Source organism: Lepidochelys kempii, chromosome 1 (assembly GCF_965140265.1).
Source record: "Lepidochelys kempii isolate rLepKem1 chromosome 1, rLepKem1.hap2, whole genome shotgun sequence".
Lineage (NCBI taxonomy): Eukaryota > Metazoa > Chordata > Testudines > Cheloniidae > Lepidochelys > Lepidochelys kempii.
In genome coordinates, this window is record NC_133256.1 from 120,916,309 (window position 1) to 120,937,895 (window position 21,587).

The 21,587-nt window shown below is 41.0% G+C and overlaps 1 protein-coding gene across 1 annotated transcript in view; it reads left to right on the forward strand.

Moving 5' to 3' along the window:
• Positions 1 to 21,587, forward strand: part of GABRG3 (gamma-aminobutyric acid type A receptor subunit gamma3) — a 527,538-nt gene that overhangs the window by 273,898 nt on the left and 232,053 nt on the right. The window lies entirely within an intron of this gene.

The window sequence follows — 21,587 nt, forward strand, 5'->3', positions numbered from 1 at the left end:
TGGCTGGAGACAGAGAGCTGACTTGGACTTCTAACAGACTGAGCTTCCCTGATGGAAGATAGGCCTGTGTTATACTTACAAGAAGCACACAAGATCTTTTATAGTGGAGAAGGCAAAAAGACTCATTTATTGAGAATACAGCAGTCAGCATATGCTTTTCAGTCACACACACACACACAATCCTGCCAATTGATGTTTATAGTTACTAGTCTGTTGTAGCTCGAGTCAATCTAATGTCCAGTTAGACTGAGCATGAGTGAGGAGATGGGCTCTGTTGGTCGCGATATGATGCTCCTGGAGTGTGGCAAGACGAACCCAAAGTCCCATGGCAAAGCACCGTGTTCTTACAGTCTTTTTTCTTAATTGAAGTATTTAATCAATTGTCTTTAGGGGTGTCAGCCTCCACCTCAGGGTTGTCAATCTGCCCTTCCTTCATTATGGATGCGCGTTGATTGTTCTCTGATGTCCTTAAGACTCTTCACTCCTTCTTCTTTGATCATCTGGCTATAACAATGGCCTTCACACCTTATCTTTTCCTGATGCATGCATTCCTCATTCACATAAACAGAGACCTTTTAGAGAGACCTTCAACAGTATACAGCAGTTTTTATGTTGAGCAAGAAAGGCATTGTAAATTAAACCTTACTAAATCTTGTAATCAAAACAGTTTACATTGTGGCCCGGGCCTTCAACATTCCTCTAATTTCATTAACAAAACTCTCCTGAAGAAAAAGCAGCTGGATGTCTGAAAGTGCTAAGAAGCTCTGCAGTAAGGCTGGAGTAGAGATCTAGAGAGAGTGATGCTAATACAGTCAGCCTGGGAAGAGGCTGTGGGAAAAGCCCAAGATGGATTGCAGCTGGCAGCAGCCCAAAGAGGCAGCAAAGGATCTAGATATACAGGCCTTGACTGTTCATTAGAGTGTCCCCAGAATGGAACCCAGCGGAAAGGGAGGGTCAGGGTTCTCCTTCTAGCTCACCAAGGAAGGTGGTGTAGAAACCTCTAGACACAATGGATAAGGAGGACTACTGAACTCCCTGGACACCAGAGAAAAGAACTAGTGAGTCTGGAGTCAGACTGAAGGCCCAACGGGAGATTCATGGACTATTTGGACTACTGGGTTATCCTGAAAGGCGTGGACTGTGTGTGACATGTCTGGAGGACCAAGTCATAAGAAGGTTGACCAGTCAATAGCAGCAGCGCCAGATTCACTTGGCTATGATGTAAATGTGGTGGTGTGTAGAATGGATTTCCATCTTTAACGGTCCCTTGCAAGTCTTCTTAAGCAAGAGTCAGTATGGGAGGATTTAGATTGCTTAAATGCTTCAAAATGACATCTTCCAGCCTCATTTGTGGTTGGCCTTCTGCTCTGTTTCCTTCAACCTCAGCTCTATAAGCCTTCTGTAAAAGCATACCTTCTTTTGTATGTTGGAAATGACCCTACCATTGCAGTCATCTTATTCTCAGCTGGTGCATGACCGGGGTTATCTAACTACCTTTTCATTTGTGACAAAATCAAACCAATAGATTTTAGAAATACACTGTAATTTTTGACACCAAAAACTGTTTAGTTTCCTCTTCTCAGCTGTATTTAACAGACATGTTTAGGCTCCATCTAACAAAGTTGTCATCACTCCTGCATTGTGCACTTGTATCTTAGTTCTCGCACAGACATCTCACCATTTAAACAGGGGCTTTTAAAGATGCCAGAATGCCACTGCCGCAAGACCAATCTGATGCATGACTTCTTTGAGTCTAGAACCTCTGGCTATCAACTGACTACCCAGACAAATACAACTATTCACCCATTCAATGTCATTGCAATCTGCATACAGCATTGGCAGGCTGTTCATTTTTATTTTATAGCAGGCATGCATATCTTTGATTTTATCACCATTGATGTTAAGTCCCATAGATTCTGCAGTTTTTTGCAGCTTTATCACCATTAGTTATAGTTGGTCAGTAGTCTCTCCAAGTAAGTCAATATCATCCTCATTCCTGAGATCCTCTAAAGATGAATCTTTAAATTTCACACCTCCTAAACTGGCCTCAATCAGCTTTGTCATCACATAGTTTATTAGAACATTAAATAATGTAGGTGAGAGATTGCATCCGTGGAGTACTCCTGATTCTACTGAATACCAATTCTGTAATGCAAACATTGACTCTCACACAGCTAAATGTTCTGCGGTACAGTTCCTCCACTAGGCACAGAGTCCTCAGGCACCACATGCTGGCCTAGAGGTATCCACAAGGCTGATCGATGCACTGAGTCAAAAAAGTCTGCAAAGTCTATAAACATGATGTTAACTTCCTTTTGTCATTCTAGTCTTTTCAAGAACATCCTGCAGAGCGTATATAACATGGATTGTAGATTGACCTAAGTGGAAACCACACTGGTTGTCTCCTTTTTGGGCTGTAGTGTGATTGTAAACACCTTCTCTGGGACTGACTGTGGTGCTATTCCCCTATAACTTTAGCAAGCTGATTGCTCTCCTTTTTGGAAAAAAGGGACGGTGCTGCTCCTTTTCCAATCTTCTGGAATGTGACCCATTTCCCAAACTTTTGAGACGACTCTATGAAGCCAGTGAACTAATTGGGGCCTCTACTCTTTAGCAGTTATGATGTGAAGACCAGGTGCTTTATCATTTCGTAACTGTTTGACCACAAGCATCACTTCCTCTAATGTCATTGGCCGGTTTTCTGATGGGTTCATTTTTGGATTAAGTTGTAATTTACATCTTGGTGGGAATCACTAATTCAAAAAAATACTCATGCCAATGCTTATGTTCTGCATCAATATCCTGGTAGTATTCTCCATTTTTATCCTTATCTGGCAGAAGCTGCAAGAATGGATGCCCATTTGGGGACTTCAAAGTGTCAAATACACATTTCTGGTCATAGGTTTCAGAGGCTTCTCAATGCACCATGCCATACTATTCCACCATTGATTACAATCCTCTCTTTGATTACTTGAGTGACCTTTCAGTGCATCGCTTCTTCACTGCACCTCTCCTTTTTTTCTTTCCTGTAATTTGATGGTATCATCTGTAATTTAACATTGATTAGTCCCAGTTGCTTTCCAGCAATCTCTGTGACAGAATCCCAAACTAAAGTCCACTCCTCCTTCACGGTAGACAATCCAGAATATTTGTTGGAAATCGCTACTGCATAACTATTAGTGATTACTTCATCATGAAGCTTATCAACATTGAAGTGTTTCAGAAAGAGGCACAAAAGAAGGAGTGCCTGCCATGCCTAACAACAAGGGGAGACATTGGCCACTGAGTCACACTTGTACAGAATCTGAGATGTTTCTTTATGTACTGAATGAAGATTGTGTGATATGGTCAACAAAGGAAGCAATACAAGCTGAAACTTTGAGTGTATTTAAAAAGCTAAATAGCTATCTTAAGGAATGCAAATTACTGCGACTGAACACCAGCTAGGGAAGTGACAAATACTTGTCTCTCTCCAAGCAGAAAGGAATAATGGGATTGTATCTGGAGACAGACTATCAGGATGGGAAAAGGTCTGTAATGACTAGCTGTGTGAGGATAGTGAAAAATACTATATCTGAGGCTTTTAGATATTCAGCCTACAAAGAAAGGGGAAAGAAATTGATTCACATTAGTTGAAGAGGTTTGGGATCCATTGAAAAGCATTTCTGCCAAAGTTTGCACTTAACATGAAAACAGGTCAGAAGATGTGAAGTCAATATGGCTTTTGAAAGAAAGTATCTACTTGCAAAAACGAGGAAAACAGACTACACTCTGCAGCCATGTTAAATAAAAAGGCTGTACTAGTCCTGCTATTATGGATAATGATACTACTCAGCCAGCTCATCCTTCGGCAAGTGAGAGGACTTCCAAAGGTCCCTGTAGAGAAAAGGCAATGTTCAAGTATCCTGAACTACTGTTGACATCTTGAACAGTTTAATCTCACTGATTCTGCAGGCAATGATTTTAGTTTAGTTTTAAAAAACACTAAACTAAAATTACTTCTACTTTTTCAGAAAGCACCTCCTGTTTCAGGATTTCCCCTACCCCCGTAATTCCTGCAATTGTAGGACTTTAACCCGTCAAACACACAAATTTATCAAGTATATTAATATACATTATATTTAAAAACTAAAGAACCCCAAAACCACACTTTACAAAGTTATTGCCATTATAAGTCAAAATTTACCAGTTACTACATTGTAGTATTTGAGGTATCACATATATTTCTGTATACACAGAATAGGAAATAACAGTTGTATCTCAAAAAGAAAAGGAATACCTGTGGCACCTTAGAGACTAACCAATTTATTTGAGCATAAGCTGTAGCTCACGAAAGCTTATGCTCAAATAAATTGGTTAGTCTCTAAGGTGCCACAAGTACTCCTTTTCTTTTTGAGAATACAGACCAACACGGCTGTTACTCTGAAAGTTGTATCTCATATCCCACTGTGGGTAAAACATGAGTTTTAATGTCAATCTGTGTAAATATACTATGTGAACTTCATTTTTTCCCCAATGAAAAATGTTAGTATCTTAGCCATTCTGTTAGTTTTGCACATTAAAGGAAGTTTCTTTATTCTAGTTCTCTATCTCATTTTTTGTTTTATGCAGGTAAGAAAGTTAAACTGGAATCTCTCTTCAGTCAGCTGAGAGTGGCCAGATTTATTTCCCTAGAAAGATCTACCAGTCTACTTTACTCCTACTTCTTTTCTAGGAACTTGGATCTCTTTTTTCTCAAATCCTGGTGACTCTAGCAAAATAATTTTTGCCTCCTGAATGCTCTTGTACAAAACTTTTCTTTTAACTGGATTTTACCAGTAAAAGACAAAATCCCGCCCTGTTACAAACACGCAGAGCCGGTGTTAGGCATAAGCAGACTAAGCAATTGCTTAGGGGCCCAAACAGCTCAAGGGGCCCCCTATTAATTATTAGTATATGTCGTGGAGTGGGCAAAAATATTCCTACTTAAGGCCTCCAGTGGGCTAGTACCGGCACTACAAACATGAAACCGAACTCTGTCAAAGGGTAAGTGAAAGAAGAATATGGGCTCAATATGTATTAGAGATTGGGGAGTGCTCTCTTTCCCCTAACTCTGCCCCATCCTGTCACCGCTACCCAAGCTACTTGCATAATTGGGGTGAGAATATAAAACGCTGCAGATGAAATATGTGAGATAGAATAAGTAAGAACACCTGTATCAAATAAGAGTTAACAGAAGACAGATGGGAAAAAATACTATATGGATGAAACAAACCATTCTAAAAGGAAATCATTGTAACTTAGAGGTGGGTGAATAATAGATTTTTCAGTTTGCTGGCAATTCCAAAATATCAAAAAAAGTTTTGTTTCAAGTCTAACCAAAAACATAATTTTCAGCAAATCACAAAATCTAAAAATTTTCAAGTTGTGTCAAAATGAATAGTTACATTTTGACCTGACTTGAATTTTTCAGTTACAGGATTTTGACAAAAGCAAAGGAGGACTAGATTCACAAAACACCAGGGATGACCTGGCCCAATGACTATACATTGTTGTTATGAATCACTGCGCCAAGGAAAGAAAATTAGAATGATTCTGTAGCCTGGCAGCGTGAATATGCACCTAGAATATTAGAGACCAAGTACAAATCCCTGCTCCAATGACTAATCATTTATAAAGAGTGGGTAGTTTCAAGAGGACAGACCGAGACAGGCACATAACAGAATGGTTCATAAGCTCAGTAGTTAGGGCAGTCTCCTGTAATGTAGGAGACCCAAGTGCAAATCCCTTCTTCGTATTAGGGACAGGGACTTGAACTGGAGTCTCCCACATCCCTAATCACTGGGCTGAAGGTTATAATGGAGTCCTCCTATTCACCCCCAGGTGTTCTGTGAATTTAGCCTAATCTTTGGAGTGCTCAGCATTGCTATCTTAATAATGCTCTTTTCATGTAGATTTATTGTATATAATTTCTGAGGTATTTACAAGAGCATGATAAAACAGATATTCAGTCATGTGGCCAAACAGACAGATTTTCACAGGGTCAGCAAAAGGCACATCCCTGACAAAAAGGCCATTCTTATGCCAAACTGCAAGTCCCTGCTCAAAAGCACAGAGTCCTAAAATAGTAGGACTGGAAGAGACCTCAAGAAGTCATCTAGTCCAGTCCCCTGAACTCAAGGCAGGACTAAGTATTATCTAGACCATCCCTGATAGGTGTTTATCTAACCTGATCTTAAAAAGCTCCAATGATGGAGATTCCACAGCCTCCCTAGACAATTTATTCCAGTCCTTAACCACACAGAAAGTTAGGAAGTTTTTCCTAATGTCCAACCTAAACCACCCTTGCTGCAATTTAAGCCCATTGCTTCTTGTCCTATCCTCAGAGATAAAGGAGAACATTTTTCTCCCTCCTCTTGTAACAACCTTTTAAGTACTTCAAAACTGTTATCATATCCCCTCTCAGTCTTCTCTTCTTAAGACTAAACAAATCCATTTTTTCCCCCAATCTTACCTCATAAGTCATGTTTTCTATACCTTTAATGACTTTTGTTGCTCTTCTCTGGACTTCCTCCAATTGGTCCACATCTTTCCTGATATGTGGTGCCCAGAACTGGACACAATACTCCAGTTGAGGCCTAATCAGCACAGAATAGAGCGGAAGAATTACTTCTTGTGTCTTGCTTACAACACTCCTGCTAATACATCCCAGAATGATGTTTGCTTTTTTTGCAACAGTGTTACACTGTTGACTCATATTTAGCTTGTGATCCACTATGGCCCCCAGATCCCTTTTTGCAGTTCTTCCGAGGCAGCCATTGCCCATTTTGTGTGTGTGTGCAACTGATTTTTCTTTCCTCTGTGGAGTACTTTGCATTTGTCCTTATTGAATTTCATCCTATTTACTTCAGACCATTTCTCCAGTTGGTCCAGATCATTTTTCATTTTAATCCTATCCTCCAAAGCACTTGCAACCCCTCCCAGCTTGGTATCATCTGCAAACTCTCTATGCCATTATCTAAAGCACTGATGAAGACATTGAACAGAACTTGATCCAGAACTGATCCCTGCGGGACCCCACTTGAGATGCCCTTCCAGCTTGACTGTGAACCACTGATAACTACTCTCTGGGAACGGTTTTCCAACCAGTTATGCACCTACCTTATAGTTAAGACTGTGAGTCTGTTATGGAGGTCATGGAAGTCACAGATTCCGGGACCTTCCGGGACCTCTGTGAATTCCACTTCGGCAGCGGCTGGGGCAGCTGACCCAGAGCCACCTGAGCAGCTGGGGCAGCCCTAGGGCCAGCTGTACCAGCAGATGCTGGAGCTGCTTTGGAAGTCTGGGTCAGCCACACCATGAGCTGCTTGGGCGGACTGGGGCAAGCTGCACTGGCAGCTGCTGCGGTAGCCCCAGGGCCAGCCTCACTGGCCACTGCTGGAGTGGCCCCAGGCAGTTGGGCCTGTGGCCACCCAAGCAGCGGCCGGTGCAGCTGGCCCCAGGGGCTTCCAAAGCAGTAGCGGCACTGCAGGCTACCCCCCCTCCAAAGCACCAGCACTGCCCTGGCCCCTCCCCCCCCCCGAGCAGCAAAGGTGCCCTGGGCCATCCCCCCCCCTCCCGGAGCAGCAGCAGTGCTCTGGGCCATCCCCCCGCCCCGAGCAGTGGTACTTCAGGTTGCCTCCCATAGAGCAGCAGAGGTGCCCCGTGCTGATTCCCCAGAGCACAAGCAGCACCCTGGGGCTCCCCAGATCAGCTGCATCCTGAGGCCCCAGGACTAACTAAGATGTCATAGGTACTTATCGTAAAATTCATGGACAGGTCATGAGCCATGAATTTTGGTTTATTGTCCATGACTTTTACTAAAAATACCCATGACTAAATCTTAGCCTTATAGTGACTCCAGCTAGGTTGTATTTCCCTAATTTGTTTATGAGAAGGTCATGTGAGACAGTATCATAATCCTTACTAACTTTAAAATATACCACACCACTCCTTCCCCCTATTCACAAGGCTTATTACCCTGTCAAAGAAAATTATTTGGTTTGACTGACACGATTTGTTCTTGACAAATCCATGCTGTCTGTTAGTTATCACTTTATTATCTTCTAGGGCTTTGCAAGTTGATTGCTTAATTATTTGCCCCATTATCTTTCTGGGTACAGAAGTTAAGATGACTGGTCTGTAATTCCCCATGTTGTCCTTATTCCCCTCTTTATAGATTGGCACTATATTTGCCCTTTTCCGGTCTTCTGAAATGTCTCCCGTCTTCCATGACTTCTCAAAGATAATCGCTAATGGCTCACATATCTCCTCAGTCAGCTCCTTGAGTATTCTAGGACCTATTTCATCAAGCCCTGGTGACTTGAAGACATCTAACTTTTCTTAGTCATTTTTAACTTGTTCTTTCCCTGTTTTTGCCTCTGATCCTACCTCATTTTCACTGGCATTCACCACGTTAGATGCCCAATTGCTGCTAACCTTTTTGGTGAAAACCAAAACAAAAAAGTCATTTAGCACTTTTGCCATTGCCACATTTTCTATTATTGTTCCCTCTCCCAACCCCATTGAGTAACGGGCCTACCCTGTCCTTGGTCTTCCTCTTGCTTCTGATGTTTGTAGAATGTTTTCTTGTCATCCTTTGTTTCTAGCTAGCTTAATCTTGCTTTGTGCCTTGGCCTTTCTAATATTTTCCTTACATACTTGTGTTATATGTTTATATTCATCCTTTGTAATCTGACCTTGTTTCCCCCCTTTTTTAGGGCTCTTTTCGAGCATGGGGGCAGTAGAACATCTTTAAAAAAAATCACCAGAATATTTTAATATGGGCAAAACAACTTATTTTCCCTAGCCTCATTCTCAGAAATGGCTGAACCATTATGCTTGAAATTTTCAAAAATAATTCAGACTGACGCAGATCTCTGACATAGAAAATTTCAATGCAAGTGGTTAAAGTTTGGCAAAGATAATCCAACTGAAAACAGGGTTTTATAATGGGAAGCATTGAGCATTCTGAATAGGTAGTGCTACCAGCCTAGCCTATAATGAAAAGTTGAGGATTCTGAGGCAGAACTGTTTTAATCGTCTATATTTTTAATAAATTGATGTAAACTGAATTTGGATCTTGTTTATCCAGGATTTGTAGGCTTTGTTAATTTCACAATTCTAGGAATAGAGTTTAGTCACACACTATCTTCTGTTTTTATGAGATTCGGATTGTTCTCTTTTAGCCTTCCTTCTCAGCTGGTGCGCAGATTACAAACACCTGTACATATTTGTTAAAAGGCTACTGGCAGGTAGGGGAGATTGTTTGTGATTAGTTGCTTTAATATTCACATCCCTGGTAGGAGTGGAGTTGCTGTTCCAGGACATTAACATATTTCCAGCATATATATCATTTGTGACAGCAGGTGTTACATTTTGATCATTGACTTCCATTTTGTGTGTTATTCATCTGGATCATTTCAGTCTGTTTGCCATTTATCTAAGTGATCTTTTGATCTACTTAGTAGTTTTTAAACACATACATATATTTCAGTTCCTCAGCTTGTTATCCTGTTTTCAGTTTCATTACTTGTGTATATCAGGATTAGTTCCAGATTTAACTGTATTAAATTCCAGGTTTTACTAATTTGTTTTGAATGTCTTTTTGTTCTTGCCTTTGTGATTCTAGGTAATTGATTTAAGATTTTTTTAATGGTAGGCTAGGAAAAAATTACTAAGGTGATTCAGTGATCCATCAACCATTGTGAGACTTGCCCTCTTTTTACTAAACTTTCTGACTTATTTTAAATTCCTTTTGTTGACTTGTTGAAACAAAAGTTCTCAGTGTGGAAAAACCTGCCCTTACCTACTTCAGCTGCCATGCTACTGCAGTTGTATGTTTCGTGTTCATTTATTAAAATACAACCACTCAGCAAGCTATCTTCAGTTTTAGATGTATTCAGCAGTATCCCACTCACTCCTATTCAAATTCTATCTCCTAGAAGCCTTTTGAAGCACATGAAATCTCTTTCACTGAGTAAGAATAATTAATGTTGGAGTACTGTCAAAGGCTACAAAATCACAAAAACCCAGCTTTAAAAGTCTCCATCTTTGTCAATATCTTCTCCCAAATAATTCATCAGTCCAATGCCCCTCTGAAGTACTCTGAAGCTGTATGTTGTTAGAGGAACAAGGGGAAATGAAGCTCAAACAAAAAATTAGGTTTCAGAGTAGCAGCTGTGTTAGTCTGTATCCGCAAAAAGAACAGGAGTACTTGTGGCACCTTAGAGTCTAACAAATTTATTAGAGCATAAACTTTCGTGAGCTATAGCTCACTTCATCGGATGCATAGAATGGAACATATTGTAAGATTATCGATAGATAGATAGATAGATACACACACACGTACAGATAAGTTGGAGGTTACCATACAAACTGTGAGAGGCTAATTACTTAAGTGTAAGACATTCTCTTGCTTTTAGTGTCTTTTCATTGGTTTTTCCACAGTCTGGTAATGTAACTTTTCATTATGAAAGTCACCTCTGAAGACTGTTCTCCTTCTGTGAAGACACAGAGAGGAACTTTATTAAAACAACTATTCAAGCAGCTGACCTTCCTCATTCTAATTGCAACTGGCTTATATTTATTTATCAGGTAGGGAAGAGCTTCTCTTGCCAAGACAGATAATTAAAACCTCAGTTGTTCAGTGGCCTATGTCAGATACTACTGCAAACCTAACTTCATTTCTCAGGGAAAGATCACCAAGTCCAAAAAGTCTAAGAGCAACTCACAAGCCCAGCTTCAACCATCATTTTCTTGGATTTCTAGCATTTTGGGGGTGGGGGTGACAGATATTGCAACCATATACAGTATCTTTATGGACCACATTGTATTTTATGTTTAAAACATGAAAACATTGATATTGATAAATATAAGAGCAAATATATTGATATGGGCCAGACAGGACAAGCTGTAATGTCTTCATAGCCCTTTGAATCAATACAGGTGATGTGTATTTGTCTGTTCCTAGGTATGCATGGTAGGTGAGGGGTACAATCTGGAATCACTCGGGCAGATTAAGGAAAAAATCCCAAAGCTGGCTGTGTAGTAGATCCCCACCCTTAGAAGCTTGAACTCCTGGGGAACAGGAGGGGTACAAACCAAGACTTTACATATAAAAGGTTGAGTTTAAACAGAGTTAGGGCCTTTCTTTCGATTCAACAAATGGATGGGACATTTGGTCCTCGGGCAGCCGCCACCCTTGTGGAAAGGCTTTTGAGCTACAAGACTTCCCATATGGAAGATGGGCTATTCCAGGTATGTTTAGTGAGCATTTAAATCCTTTTATTGCTTTGTATATGTTTTCTCTGAGATGCTTTTGCCTTAATGTCCTTTGCTTTGGAAGAAAGCAATCACTGGTGAAACCACTTGTCTTTGTCCTTTTAGAGAAAGCATTATATGATTGCTGGCCATTAGGCAGACAGGCTTGTTGGGGAAAGCACAATGAGGTGCACAGGGACTGCAAGGTTAAGCACCCGATCTGGAGGGAGAGAAATGTGGGTCTCCACCTGAGAGGGGTGATGCCTATAAAGCCTGAAACCTTAAGTGGGTTCCCTTGAGGCACCACAATAGGGGGACACAGGTGCAGTTGCACTGAAACGGTGACAGTGGTGATTGTGAGGAAAGGTATGTGTCATTCACAATAAGCTAATTGATAACGAAACTGTGATGGTATTTTTTCTGCTCTTGTTGACAGCTGAATTGTATGTTATGAACTGGTTCATGCCCCACTTTTGAAACAAACATTCACCCATGGTGTGTTATGAAATATATTTTAGGGACATTGGTGAGATAAAACATTATTATAGAACAAAGATCTCTTGTTATTGTATTGAAATATGGACTAGAGCAACAAAAATAGGGCCAAACTTTATTTCTATCCAACTGGCATAAATCCAGGGTTGCGTCAGTGAGGAAAATGGAGTGACTGTGCAAAATTTGGTACTTAGATTTCAATTTGTCTTCACTTATGCTTACAGAGGTCAGCAATTAATCAGATTAACCATGATGTCTCTAGTTTAAGCAGCTTAAGTCAGTTGAAGATAGCTCCATCAAGGCTAGCCATGTTGAAAACAGCCCTTTTTAAAAGAGACTGGGGTTGGGACCCTGTGGGCTTTATATACTTTGCAGTGGAGAGCATTTAGCATTCAACACTGTGTGGAAAGGCCAGCATAGGCCTATGCATCACTGATATCATGAAATGGGGTTTAAGTTGTGCATATGCGTTATTTTGGCCCTCTGCTTATGGGTGAATTTCACCTGTAGTTTATTCCCCATATAAATATGTCATAATTAAAAAATAGTATCTCTGTATCCTTCCCCGTGTCACATATAATGGGCGCTCTTGGCTTCCCTCCCTGAGTTGTTTTCAGCGGTACTGAGATACATGTTGCTGAGAACAGTCCAAGAACCTGGGTAGTAGGTTCTATGTAAGGGGACTGTTGCCCCTTACTAACATTCAGTGGAGGTGTTTTAGTTGCTAGCTCCCAGTACTAAAAAGGGGGAAGGGTCCATGGGAAACCAGGACCCTGAGACTGACAGTCCCCAGGAACAATGGGGAGAGGCCAGTGCTCCAGGTCAGCCTGAATGACAGGGCGGGCAGGCTAATCAGGGAGTCAGGAGGCCAGGGAGGTCCTGTCCTCCGTGTGAGCTGGACTTGCCTGGGTCAGACAGAGTGGGGCCAAGCTAAGGAGAAAGCAGGGGCCTGAGCTGAGCTGGGGAGCAGAGCTGTGCCAGATCCAGAGAGCAGACCCTGTCCTGGGAGCAGAGCTGCAGCCCCAAAGCCAGAGGCACAGCCCAGAGAGAGCAGACTTGCCCTGGGAGCAGACCAGAGCAGAGCCAGAGGGGCCAGAGAAGCAGCCCAGGGAGCTGGAGGCAGAGCAGCAGTCGTGCTGAGGTAGAGTGGAGCTGGAGCAGTCCAGAGCCGGGTGTCGTGAGCATCTGGGGAGAGCAAGGGGGACCCGGGCAGTGGGCCCAGCACAGGGAGACGCCTCAGCCAGGAGGCTCTGCAGGCCAGACTTGGAGGGCGATTGGTTACCCTGACAGGGCGGGGGCAAAGCTGGGAAGAAGGGCCCTGCCACCTAGAGCGTTGTGGCCACCACCAGAGCGAGTGTCCAACCCACAGCATCCCTGCAGCACAGCCAGGGCCTGGGCCTTACAAGGAACAGACTGTGAACTGCCCTGATGTTCCAGAGACACTGTTTGTGAAGTTCCCTGCCACAGAGCGGGGTGATGTGTTTCCTTTAACCGTTCCCATTTTTCCTTATTCTTTTTAAAATAAATTGTTGATTAAATAACTTACATTTGCTTTAACTTGTATGTAATGGTCAGCGGGTCAGAGAAGTGCCTAGTGCAGAGAGAGTACCCCGGAGTGGGGACACCCTAGCCCCTGTCCTAGGTGACTGCAGCAGGGTTGGGAGGGTCAAGCCCCCCAGGAATACTGGACCCAGCCTTGTTGGGGTTACGAGGACTCTGCCAAACAGGAGAGTGGAAGGGGAGTTCTCAAGGGCAGGGAGGCCACTGGGTAAAGGAAGTGGGAGCGAGGACTCAGATCCTTTCGCTAGCCCACTTCACCAGAGTAGTGCAGAAGCCAGGAAAGTTCCCCACAATAGCAGGTCTATTCCCCTGCTTACATCTAGTTAGACAACTCTGCTGGATTCCAGCATAATAATGGCAATTAACAGCTGTGAGGACCAAAGCTGCAATGCAGAGAGGAACAGCAGCTGTGGTGTGAAGAGGAACCTGTTGCAATCTATTACTATGGCAACTGGGAGGGGAACTATTGCTTCAATATAGAGGTGGGAGTGTTTCCATAGCAACAAACAGAGCTTCCCAGTTCTGAGTAAATTGAAAAAATCCCTACAACAATTACTTCTAATGTGAGGCAGGTAATTAGTAGGGTATATAGGTGTATCAGGAGTACCTGTGTAATCACCTACATATATTACCTATTACATTTCTAGTAATAAAGGAAAATTGCATTAACGTTGCAGGGTTCCCCTCCCTCCACACAGAAGCTGCATTTGTTTTAATCCCTTCCTCTGATTTTGTATTTATATCAAAGTAATCAGATCACAGGAGTAATTGCAGAACTTCTTTTTGTTCTTTGGCATATTGCGCTCCAAAATTTACCTCATAGCATTGTACCTGTGGAATCATGTAATACTAGAGTAGATACTTCTGAAGCTGAAATGGAGAGTGAATAATTTTATCTAAATATCATTATCTTTGAATTACAGTTGAGATCAAACGTTCCACATTCATTATTGTAAAATTCATGTTTTATTATCTCTGTATTGTACAGGAATTACATTTCTTTTGGTTTTAAATAACATGATAGTTTTGGACTGTAACTTAAGAATTGTGTTTTGGGTATTTAATTGCTATACGTGTGTGTGTATTAATGACTTTCTGAAAATTGTCTAAAGGAAACAGAGGTCTTGAGAAAGAGGCTTTGGTTGAACCCCTGACACTGAGCTATATCTTCAAAATGTGGCCTTTATTTGTGGGTGTGCATGGGAAGTTAGTTTCACACCATCCGTATGTGCAGTCAGATGACAGAAATTCTGTACACAAATCCTCCTTGAATGTATACATTTGTGCATAAAAGTGGTTTGCATGTATAGATTCTAACAGGTGAATGCACAAGATCACAATCTTGCCTAAGCAAATTTTGTGCATATGCACAGTTGAAGGGCAGACGAAAAACTTTTTGGAAAACTGGCCTTTTGTCGGTCTCACTCAAAACAGCAGGGATCCTTAAAAACGTGTCTAAGATAGCTAATATCTCCTCAGTCTTTCATAAGTATACCCTACAGTAAATATAGAAAATACTACAAATGCCGAGTTAAGTGTTTATCTAAGGCAAAATGTACATATCTGAAAGGGAGGCAATTGCAAATATACTTTTCTGTTACCTTGAATGAAGTGGCTTATTTGGAATGTATCAAAACTTAATATTTTCTCTGTTAGAAATACAGCATTGTAGTAATTGATATGGTTAACAGTGTATTTTCAGTTATGATATTGGGGTATTTTGGTTTGTTGGACATTTTTAGTGTTTTGCCTAAAACTGTAACACTTTTTCTATGTGTTTGGCAAGATAGATCTCATATTGTCTTTCTAGATGCTTTCATGCAATTTATGGGTGAAACCAAGCATTGCAAATGGAAGCTTGGTGGTCTTGAATTTGCCCAAGTGAGGAGCAAGGGCATTCAATAACGTGCAGTATTTTTAAGAGTTCCTCTCCATGTCTCCTTGGAGAATGAGAAAACAAACAGATGTTTGGTCTGATTTTTAAACAAGTTAAACATATGCAATTCCCTCAAACGCAAGTCTAGAAAGTGCACTTACAGCTGACCAGTTTTAGCAATTTTTCCAGGAAGTTGTCTGAATAATGTATATTGCCTTACAGTCACAAGCCTAACTTGGTTAAAAACAAAATCAAGACCCATGGTGGGGGGGTGTATTTTAAATCACAGGAAAAACTTTGATAAGTGTAGACCTCACAAGTAACTGTATTATTTTCACCTATGAATTTGCTTTTCCTAACCCCCTTACCCGCATGTTTGTTTATGGGTCTGATTTGTGTCATATTACATTTAGATTGCATGCCCTTTGAGCAGAGACTGTATCTTTTGCTTCTTGTAGGGGATATCTAAATGTTTTTGGACATTCAGTAATTTTGTTTACTTGAAAGTGGCCACTGAAGGTCTGCAGATGCAAGATTGTCCAGTAGTTAAAAGGTACTACACTAGGAACTAGGAGACCTGGATTAAATTCCTTGCTCTACTGTAGATTTCCTGTGTGACCTTGGGAAAATCACTTAACTTCTCTGTGTGTCAGTTCCAGTTTGTAAAAAGGGGGATGTAAGCATATGATTCACAAGCAAGTGCACCCCAAGGTGGCTGGGCATAGCACAGCAGGCTCTCCTCCTTTAGAGCTTCCTGCTGACCACGGTTCTAGCCCTGTGGTAGTCAGCTACTTTTTGCAACTCGGCCTTCGGCCGAGTCACACAGACTCCCACCACTTCTGGGGTAACAATAGTCCAACAAATAAGTGTCCATCAACTTCATATAGGACCCTCGGCACTTACCGTTTTATCGGGGGTTCAGTAGTCCTTACCATTTGTTGCAGGAGGGGCGTTCCACTCCACCTTTCTTGGTGGAATGGTGGGGCATCCTAGGCTCTCTTTCTAATGGGTTCCAGTTCTTAAACAGATAATCAAGGCCTGACTTCACAGACCTCTGGCTGCCTCCCTGGACCACTTCCTATCTTGCCTTTCTTGGGTTTTTGCCTCAGCCTCTTCCTGCACTCCTAGTGTATCAGCCCCATTCTTTCTCAGCCTCTTCCACTGGCTCACTGCATAGCTGCAGTTCCTGTTAGCCAGTTGGTTCCACCTGGAGAGAGTTTTCTCCACTCCCCTTGCAGGGCAGATCCTGACTGAACAGGCGATTCCGTGCTCCCTGCAGGCCCCTCCTCACAGAGTCCCGGTTAAACTCACTTCTTGCTGCTCCTTTCCAACTGCTTTGGGCTCCCTGTTGTAGACCTACCTTCCTTCAGGGAGAGACAATAGCCCACTATGCTCCCTGACTCCCACCAGGCTCCTCTCACTGAGTGAGTGCCAGAGATCTACTCTTCTTCCTAGTCAGGCCTGAATTGCCATGTTCAGTCCTTTTAACTCCTCCCACCATGTTTGAAGCCTAGTGCATGTGTAGCGGTGCAATGCTGATTGAGCCCACTAGCTCTCATTAACCCCTTCAGGCCCATTCACATAGCACTTCCCAACCTCACAGTACAGTTAGTATAAATACACTAAAGCTTGTGAAGTGCTCAGATACTACAATGATGGAGGCCATATAAGTACCTCGGACAGACAGCTATTGCACTGGATACTCAAAAAGGGACCCTCAGGAATGACTAGCTGTAACAGCTGTGTTGTTGGACATTTTTAGTGTTTTGCCAAAAATGGTTACACTTTTTTTTCTATGTGTTTGGCAAGATAGATCTCATATTGTCTTTCTAGATGTTTCCATGCATTTTATGAGTGAAACCAAGCATTGCAAATGGAAGATTGGTGGTCTTAGATTTTCCCAAGTGAGGACCAAGGGCATTCAATAATGTGCAGTATTTTTAAGAGTTCCTCTCTATGTCTCCTTTGAGAATGAGAAAACAAACAGATGTTTGGTCTGATTTGTAAATATGAAGTTCCTTTTTCCAATCCACCTACCCACAAAATACTTTTCAATAATTCCCTGCCTCACACATTAGAGCATCTAATACACTAAAGTGTCAATCCCCCTGTCCCTCCCCCAGACATATATCTACTCCTTCTACAACCACCATATCTCCCCTTCCTTTCTCATCATGCTCCTGTTGTGACTAGGTGGAAAGGCACATTAATCAATCCACTACAATGATATCTATGATGATTCTCAAAGATATTTAGGCTTTTAACTTCCCTTGATTTCAATGTAAGTTAGAAGCATAAATACCATTGAGGATCTGGGCCTGCTTCTCTACCCTACCAGCGCCAGAGAGAAGAATTCAAGACCTTCCTCCCATTCTCTAACCCTATGGGCCTCCCATTCTCTAACCCTACGGGCCTCTCACACCCAGGGGTACAAACTACTTCTGTAATTCATAAATAAGTAATCAGGAGCAGGCCTACTGTACAAAATTTCTAAGTTTATTTATATCTGTGAACAGGCAAGAAGGTTTTTTGTGGGTTTTTGTTTTTTTATTTTTTTTTTTTGCATAGGTAACATCTCAGAAATGTGCTTGGAAAATTGATGTGCCTCCAACCGTAATTGGTGAGATTGATTTCTCTGCTTTCTATTTCTTCATTCGTCAAGTATTGGTGTTAGCAAAGAAACCTGTTCCCATTAAGATTTTCTAGGCAGAAGATTTTACACAGAACTTAAGATAAAGATTATTTCTTGCCAAAATACCCAAACTGTTAGTATTACTTCTATAAAACAATTGACCTATGCATTCCTCTGAAAGGTAAAACCCGTGAATTGAAAGTGATCCTTGTCTTTTCATACATTATGGCCCAAATACTTACTCCTACGTGGGTCTAGCATGGAGCCCCTTCCTGTGGCATGGAATGGATACGCAAGTATCACCTGTGAGTGCACGCTGAGCAGATTCCATGCACAGTCCTTATGTGGAGTTTAAATGGTTCAGAGGCCATTGCACCCTTCCTCCACGCTGCAACGCACGTTGTCTATTGACTGCTGGGAGAGACAAACTCAGCATCTATGAAAATCAAACCATTTATGTGCAAGTGCCTATAAATTAAAATTTAGGGCCAGATTGTCAAAGGCACTTAGGTGCCTGACTGCCATTGAAATCGATGAGAATTAAGCAAGTAAATACCTTTTGAGGATCTGGGCAAAGGAGCCTAATTTTATACACCCAGCTTTCAAAATTGACCTCTCTGTCTCTTGCTCAAAAATGGAATACCTAAATAGCAAACCCCATTCACCATTTGGATGAAGGCTGAGGTTATTATAATGATTAATGTAAAGGCTGTACTGATCTAGTATCCTTTTTTAAAGGGATTAATGGATGAAGAAAAAGGTGAAGATTACAGTTCAGATATCAAATGTAAATATTTGTTTACCCCTTATTATCAAATATAGTACATTGCATCAGTAATGAGTTACTTTTAAACAGAACTAAATTGTTACGAAAAATGTTTGGGAGGAAAATGCTGTTTACTGAGTTGTTGTGTGATATTGCTTAAATAAATCATTTCAAGCTGAGCATAGGACAGAGAGGCACATTTAAAACAATAGGCCATGTTTTATTATTAGAGGATGCAATGCAGTTATATATGCACACAGGCTTAAATTCAGCCCTGGTATAAACAACCCATTCAAGTAAATGGAGTTGAATCTGCCCACCCCAGGCCTGCACTTTACGAGTCGTATTTTGAATAACCTCTAAGGGCAGTTCTAAATGTAGTACTTAACAGGAAACGCCAACTGGACTACCTTACCTCCTAGACTACTTAAAAAGAAGGAATGTGTGTGTTGTGGAAGAAAAGTATGGTGGACATTAATTAAACAGTTCAGGGCTGTCTCTCCTTTTGAATAAGCAAAATCCTAAGTGTGAATAATATCCCAAAAGAGAATTACAGCTTCTCCTAAATTTAGAAATAATTTGGCAATCAAAATAAGCGTTCTTTTCATATAACATATCTTCAGATATGAACATCTTGCATCAATCCATTGTTGTGTATAAATACATCACGCTCATTAGCCAGCTGTATATATGTGGCATCATAGCCTTTGGCTCCATAAATACTGGCCTCTGCTTGCAAGCTAAAGGAACAGTTCCATTAGCTCAGCAGTCAGAGAAAGCTGCTATACATTTGGCCATGTCTAGCATATTCCATATCTGTATCAAGCCTCTCTTCTCCAGGTTATTGCAATGAGGAGCTGGCAGAGATGGGGCAAATAGTAGAACATAATCTGAATAATCCATTCTCTGCAACAATGGCAAAGTGAGAAAACAATAATTTTTGAACATTTATAAATATATAGGTCGGTCATTTTATGACTATTTCCCTCATCCCTGTAATTTTTGAGCACTTCCCATGTATTTAAAAATAGAAATAACAATCAGTGTGAGCTAGATACTTTGATATACTTTCTTGTCTCAATGTGCAGAGATGCACAATTCCCTGCCCACCAAGATGAAAATAAGTCCCCTTCAGCATCAAATCTCTTGTCCTACCCCTGAAAATAAAGCTAATCAAAAAGAAAAATCACAGCTAGAAAGGCTAAGGGGGAAGGTTCTAGGGACTGTTAGTTATGCTGCAAGTCATAAGGTGATATATTACCTGCTATTCCTATACATGCTAAGAATTCTTACATATCCATCTATCATTCGTCATGGAAAGGTGAGAGTTCCCGAGTGTATTTCTCAGCTAATAGTGTCAATGAATAAGGTTTTCTGGTGTTATAACATCAATTCTGGAAGGATGGCCTGCAAAAGAGGGTAATTACAGGAATAATGCAGAGTAACCAGATGGCTCTCAGAACACAGTTAGAATACTAGGATAAATTCATGGCACAAATTCTGCTAATAATACATGATAAGTTGTTACAGTTGTGCATAATAGAATTTGTTTGTATCTTTTTCTTTTAAAAAAAATTCACCAAGGAACCTTCATGCAAAAAAGCTACATTAAATGAAAATTAATTAATGTACAAAGTCCCAAGCAAGGAATTGCCATATTGACCAGGAACCCTTAATTTTGCCCCTTTATGCTTATGCATTATGATAAAGTCTTTAATTATATAATCACATTTTTCCCACAAGATCCTCCCATCATTCAGTGCATAGGTTGGATGCACCAGGATGCAGAATGAAGATTGCACAGGCAGATGTGGAACTGTTATTTTAAGTACTGGATTTTGAAACTTAAATATCTATCTGTTAAAGATTTTTGTATGTAATAATATATACACATGCTCACACATGTGTGTGTGTGCATGTGTTTAACTTCTATTTTATCACCCTTATTATGACAACTTAGTAACAGAAACATGGCAATAAAATGTTACTATAGAAAAGATTGTAGCATCTGGATTAGCATATTAATGTCAGTTTAAGAGAGTTCTGGTGCTTGGCATTTGTAATACATGAGGTATCTGTGGGGAAAAAAAGAGTATCTGTGATCCTGGTATCTTTCTGCTGCAGGCTATACACTTAACAGTTTAGAAACGAACAATTAATGTGTGTGTGTATGGATGCCATGTTCCACACAATTTGTCATTCTTCAGATGACTTATTTAATCACTAGCCATATTTATCTAATGCTACTGGAATCTCAAACACCTGTTTCATCATACAGCAGCTCCTTAAAGTCTCTGTTTTCACACAGAGGCAGGGAAGCCATTGCAGATATATTGTGCAGTTGTGACTTGCCCGACTTCACACAGAGAAGGATGGTCAGGACTGTGTGGTGGGGCAGAGCATGCTAAGCCAAAAGGTCAATGCAGGAGATCATGTTGTTCTATTTTTTTCTCCTAAAGTAAACTAATTCTGAGAATGAAAACAAACAAACAAAAAAACTTTATAAGACCAGATCCTTAGCTGGTGTAAATCAACATAGATCCATTGATTTTAATAGAGCTGTCATAAATATAAAGGGAAGTCTAACCACTTTTAAATCCCTCCTGGCCAGAGGAAAAAACCCTTTCACCTGTAAAGGGTTAAGAAGCTAAAGATAACCTCGCTGGCATATGACCAAAATGACCAATGAGGAGACAAGATACTTTCAAAGCTGGGGGTGGGGGGGACAAAGGGTTCTCTCTATCTGTGTGGTTTTTTTGCCGAGACCAGAGCAGGAATGCAGGTTAGAACTCCTGTAAAGGGCTAATAAGCAATCTAGTTAGATGTGCTTTAGATTCTGTTTTGTTTAAATGGCTGATAAAATAAGTTGTGCTGAATGGAATGTATATTCCTGTTTTTGTGTCTCTTTGTAACTTAAGCTTTTGCCTAGAGGGATTCTCTATGTTTTGAATCTGATTACCCTGTAAGGTATTTACCAT